This window comes from Meriones unguiculatus, chromosome 17, assembly GCF_030254825.1.
Source record: "Meriones unguiculatus strain TT.TT164.6M chromosome 17, Bangor_MerUng_6.1, whole genome shotgun sequence".
NCBI lineage: Eukaryota > Metazoa > Chordata > Mammalia > Rodentia > Muridae > Meriones > Meriones unguiculatus.
In genome coordinates this window covers 25530345-25536747 of record NC_083364.1, presented here as the reverse complement: position 1 = coordinate 25536747, position 6403 = coordinate 25530345, and positions in this window count along the sequence as shown.

Sequence of the window (6403 nt, the reverse complement as noted above, 5' to 3'; positions counted from 1 at the left end):
ACTCCTGGAAAGAAGGTGTGTATACAAAGACTGCTTGACTGATCAGAATTACGGTTCTGTGGCTACGCTGTCATGTTACAGGTCCAGAGCGGACTTACCTTATCGTGGGTTAGTTGCCTTATCTTGAGCCACTTTATCTTGATCTAGTTACCTGACCTTGGCTGATTTGTTACCTTATCTTGGGCTAGTTACCTTACCCTGAGCTAGTTATCTTCTTGACCTAGCTAATATTTCTTGAGCTAGTTACCTTAACTTGGGCTGGTTACCATCTGGAGCTAGTTACCTTATCTTGGGTTAGTCACCTTACCTTGGGCTAATCTCCCTACCTTGCACTAGTTACATTATCTTGATCTACTTATCTTTTATTGAGATACTAACCTTATCTTGGGCTGCTTGCCTTATCTTGGATTAGTTACCTTAGCTTGGGCTTATTATCTTGTCTTAGGATAGTTACCTTAGCTTGAGCTACTTACCTTATCTTGGGCTAGTTACCTTATTTTAGCTGGTTATCTTATCTTGGGCTGGTTACCTTATCTTGAGCTGGTTACACATCTTAGGTTAGTTACCTTATTTGGGCTACCTTACCTTGGGCAAGTTACATTATCTTGACCTACTTATTTTATCTTGAGCTACTTACCTTTCCTCGGACTAGCTGTTGTTGTTTGTCACTGCTGCTATCCTGCCTTCATGATCAGGTGTCTAGAAGACTCACAACTCTGAGGGCTGGGAAGGTATCCCAGTTCTGAGGTGGGACAGTGTCCCCAGGGTATCCTTAGACACAGGAGTCCAGGAAACTCACAGCTCTGGGATGGGACAGTGTCCCACAAGTGTTCTGAGGCATGGGAGCCCAGGAACTACACAGGTCTGGGGTGGGACAGTGTATCAAGTGTACCCTGAGATACAGGAGCCCAGGGACCACACAGATCTGAGAGGAGGCCTCCTCACCAGAGACATTGCAGTTCCCAGGGGAGGGTTGCCTCAAACCTGATGAGGAGTTTTGAGTCTGAGCTCTGCTCCTTCTCTAGCTGATGCAGCTTCCAAGGGAGTATTGCCCCAACCCCTGATGAGCCGAGGAGCTTTGGAACCTGAGCTCTGCTTCTTTTTTGTTTTTTTCTTTCTTCTCTTTGTCTTCTTTTCCCTCCTCCTCCTCTTCCTTCTTCTTCTTCAGAGAGAGAGTGTGTGTGTCACAGCAGGCAGTAAATCTCTTAAAAGAGATCTATTTAGGGACAAATCCAGGAGAGGAGGGATGAATCCAGGAGTGGCCCCCTCTGCTCTGGGAGAATGTAGCACATGTTAGGCTATATTTTAAAATGCCACACACAACAGATCTAGATATGAAGGAGATTTATTGGTTGGAGGTGGAGAGAAAGATTGGAAGAGAGATAGAGAGAGGGGGGCCCACGAGAGAATCTGAGGCAGAGAGAATGCAAGGAGAGAGAGAGAGAGAGAGAGAGAGAGAGAGAGAGAGAGCACAGATGGAAGTGGCAGACTGGATATAGTTGAAGCTCCTGGCCCAGGTGATGACATAGGACACAGGTAGTGACATAGAACATTGTCAAAACCCTAAAGTCCCTAAGGGCAGGCCAGCTGAATTGCCTGCTTAACATTTTTTCCCTTTATGTTTAATTTAAAAAAAAAATGAGGTGCTAGGGAGGGGTGGCAGGGTGGGAATGAGGATGTTGACCTTCTTCACATGCAAAGCAAGTTAAAGTGCATAAATTTAGGCTCATTGGAAGCATCCCTTGGCCACCATGCAAGAGAGAGAGAGAGAAAGAAGACAAGTAAGAGCTCTGGTGATAAATGTCAAAGCTCTGGATGGTTAATACAACAGTAGCATAGCAAGAGGAAGAAATAGGAAGCATTTTTATTTATTTAGGATACCTTAAATCACCTTAGACCTTCCAATCTTACAACTTGCATTTACCAACCTTAAAACATCTTCTTAGACCCTCAAACAGTTTCTTAGAAGCTTTCATTTATAACTTAAACTTTTGCATCCTTAGGACTTTTTAATTTACCATGAAACAGGTAAAATTGCTGCGAGCAGTCATTGTCCTTTAGCTAAAGGAATGGTAACAAAATAGACTGTGTCTAAACCTGACCGTAGCAGATCTAGGAGTGAGGATGAAGGCCTGGTCTCCTGCATATGATGAGGACTGAGAAGGCATCTGAAGCCTCCCATGACAGAAGTTGGCAATGTGACCATGGGCCCCGAGTGTGGGTTTAAAACAGACCTTCGGCATTACCCTGGGCTCAGTGAGGGTGGTGGAAGTCACTGAATCTAGGAACCATTTGTCCTCTGCCAGGTTAGGGAGCTTGAAGGCTGGAAATATCTATGGTTCTTGTGCTGGTTGGGACTTCATGGCTGGACACAGAGGACAAGCCTGCATGGGGGCATTTTGACTTCCAGAGGCCAATCTGCCAGCAGGCAGCGCATGGCTTGTTGAGGCAGCTGTGGGCAGTTTTCTTTCTGGTTGCATTTGAAACAGGTCCCTGAAGGAGCTGACTTAGGCCAGACCCCTGCAGGATGGGGCATTGCAGACCTCTTCTTTCCTCTGTGGGAATGCAGACAGCCTCAGGGCAGCAGCCAAGGCCTGACACATAGGGGTGTTTTTGGTTATTGTTTTGATTTGTTGGTTTGTTTGTTTGTTTTCTGTAGCTCAGCCTGTTGGGAAGTCTCCTCTCAGGCTTTAAAAATCATTTTTTACCAACTCCTGTATGGGGGTTCAAGGACCATCCTCAGCTTTTAGCTAAGATGGCAGTGAGACTGTGTCTGCATCTGTAGGATTATATAAACATGTTTTTGGATGTGTTAAAGGACTTGGTCATCTAAAAGATCACTATTAACTTGCATTTCTTAACCATCAAATTCTAGGACTTTAGGTTCCATCCCTGTCAAGCTGGAGCCTTAAAACAGTCCATAAAGAGAGAGAGAGAATAACAGTTTTCTGTATGATCCAGTTTATAAAAAGTTCATAGGTTATGAAAGTCTAAGGCAATACTATAGAGTAATAACATTACCATGTTTAGAAAACAAGGCCAAATATATTTTAACCTTTTTGAGAGTGAAGATATAGCATAATGACCAAGATTTAACATGGTAAACAAATGAATGTCTCTAAAACTAATAGACCTCAGTTTAGAGTATCCTTGGATTCATATCATATAGCTTAAGGGTATCTAGGCAAAAGCTTTTATGTGGTAGCCCTGAGTTATGAGTTTTAGAATCAGCAAAACAGTAGAACAGCATGAGACAGTTTTAAAATTACATTTGAATTTATTAAACCAAATCTATTAGCCAGAAAGCCAAGTGGTGAATCTGGATCGTAGGCAGCTTATAGCAAGAGAAACAGCATTTATTCATTAGGAACTGGTAAAGACAGACGCACTCAGACATACATTTTAACTTAGCTTATTAATCTGAAATAGACCTTTGTAAACTTGAAATTTCAGCATCATATAAAATTACTTTGAACCAGGGTTGACCCGTATATATAGCACAACTGAGGATATAACATTAAATTTATATAAAAATCTATACCAATTCAAAATGAGACTTGTTGTGTTAGTCTAAAAGGAGATAAAATGATCAGATGTTAGAAATACATGTGCATGCACACACACATATATGTAGTGTAAACGAGAGTTTGAAGTTAGATTTTAAACATTATGTCCAACAAGGAAATTACAAATCCTTAGATGAGAGTTCACCGTGCGGTCTTAAGGTTCTTTTGTCAGAGTGCAACGCAGAGAGGGAGGGGAGTGTATGCCCGGGCTGAGAGGGGCTGGTGGCCATGAGTGGCTCCAACTGGAAGAGAGTAGCAGTTAGGACCAAGGCTAACAGACAAACCTTAGGAGATTCCAGGTCCTGGAACAGGTGCTGTGCCCCGGCAGGGGACCCTCTGAGCACAGCAGAGCCCAGAGCAGCTGTGAACAGCAGGGCAGAAGGCCATCCCTGCACATCCATGAATGGCTGAGGCAGCTTCCAGTCAGTGTCAGGAGAAGGCTTAGGGGCTCTGACTGCTAACAGTGAAGTCTGGCAGGAGTGATCATGAAAGGCTACAGCAGATTATAGTGGCTGGGGGTTGAAGGTGCACGTCCCGGGCATGTGTGATGGAGCGGCCGTGAGTGACAGGTGGAACAGGAGACAGATCTGTTGTGGGCAGCATGTTTTGGTGTAAGCGGTCCTGGTGTGACCAGGCCGGACATTAGCAGACCAGCCCTTCCTGTACAGGCCACCAGTGTTAGGATATATTTTTAAATGTCACATACAACAGATCTGCATAGGAAGGAGATTTATTAGATGGAGGTGGAAATGAGACAGAGACAGAGAGATGGTAGGGGTCCCCAGGAGAGAAACTGAGGCAGAAAGACTACAAGAGGAGAGAGAGCAGAGAGAGCAGGTGGGAGAGGCAGATCAGTTATATCTGAAGCATCTGGCCCAGGTGATGATCTAGGATACAGGTAGTGACATTGGATGTTGTCCTCTAAGGGCAGGCCAGTTTAATTGCCTGCACAACATAACAGCAGGAGAATGGGCAGACACAGCTATTATATAGGATTTCTTAGAAGACAGAGCTTTCTAGGGCAGGGATTTCCAGAGTGTAGATTGGTGGGATTTCAAGTCCTGAGTTTGAGGAGCTCAGGGGTTGTGGACTTTCTTGCTCAGGGATTGGTGAGATTTAGTGGGAAGCTCAGGGATTGGTTAATTTTCCTGCTCGGGGATTGGTGGGGTTTTGTCCAGAGTTTTCACCTCAAATTTGCATAATCTCAGATGAGTCCTACTGAGGAGCTAAAGGACAGTTTTAGAGGTGGGGAGGGGGAGGAGCTGGGGTGCTGGAGCTTCCTCAGGCAGGGGTCTGGCCGCTTTTCTGCCTTGAGGGGTTATAAAGTATACCAAGTGTCCAAAATTTAGAGTCCACTGTGAAGGCAGTAGGCTGAAGCAGGAAAGGCCGTAGTCATCCTGGACAGCTCCCATGGCAGCAGCAGTAAGCATTCTGAAGCAGGAAAGGTCCCCATAGCAGTCAGCTGAGGCAGGAATAGTCACCATGGACAGCTCCCGCTGAGCTGCTGGTGGAGCAGCCATTTTGGCTCCCAACAGCCCAGCACCAAGGCAGGAAAGTGGGGCTGACTGCCCTGAGTCAGGAAGGGGAACTGGCACAAACCACTTGAAATTTTAGTGGCCACTTGAAATTTTAGCTCAGGGGCTAAACATAGCTCGGGGGGGGGGGGGAGGAGTTGTGCAATGAATGAGCTGCCCCAGCAGGGGGCCAGTAGGCTACAGGGCTGGGGAGTGAGAGCAGAGGACCACTTGGCTTCACCGCTGCTGCAAGGGGGTGCTGCAGAGGGTCACCACGGCTTGGGAGCATCAGGATGGCATGGGGACTGCAGGCCACCTCAGCTTGATGGGCCACACCATACCTTGGGGAAGCCAAGACTTGCGATTAAGGCAGCCTGGGTGTCTGCAGTGGGCTGTTGGGACAGCTTGGGGAGGCAGCCCACGTCAGCTTGGTGGGCTACCCTGAGCCTTGAGGAAGGTTGGGCTGGCTGCACAGCCACAGTTCTCTCCGCTGTAGCAGCTTTGATCATGGATGACAGTGACCACTTTGATCTGTCATGGAGGGCCAATGAGGCTCTCTTCTCTGCTGTGGCAGGCTACAGAGTCTCTTTTCAAGGTGTGGGACCCCACTGCCTCCACCAGGGCGAGGAAACCCCTGCACTAGTAACCGTATCATTGGCTACTTACCTTCTTTGGGCCGGTTACCTTATCTTGGGTTCATTATTTTGTCTTAGGCTAGTTATCTTATCTTGAGGTAATTGTGTTGGGATAGTTACCTTATCTTGAGTTTGGGTTAGTTACCTTATTTGGGCTGCTTTGCCTTGGGCTACTTACATTATCTTGATCTACATACCTTATCTTGACCTAGTTACCTTATCTTATCTTGAGCTAGTTACCTTATCTTGGGCTGGTTACTTTATCTTGAGCTACTTACCTTATCCTGAGGTAGTTACCTCATCTTGAGGTACTTACCTTATCATGGAATACATATTTTATCTTAAACTGGTTGCCATAAGAGAGATAAGGACGTGCAGGGAATCTTATGTAAGAAGTGGGAAATAGTAAGATCTGGAGAGGACAGAAATCCCACAAGGAGAGCAACAGAACCAGAAAATTTGAACACAGGGGTCTTCCCAGAGACTCACACTCCAACCAAGTACCAGGAATGGAGATAACCTAGAACCCCTGCACAGATGTAGTCCATGGCAGCTTAGTGTCCAAGTGGGTTACATAGTAATGGGAAGAGGGATTGCCTCTGACATAATCTGATTGGCCTGTTCTTTGATCACCTACCCCTGAGGGGGGAGCAGCCTTACCAGGCCACAGAAGATGACAATGCAGCCA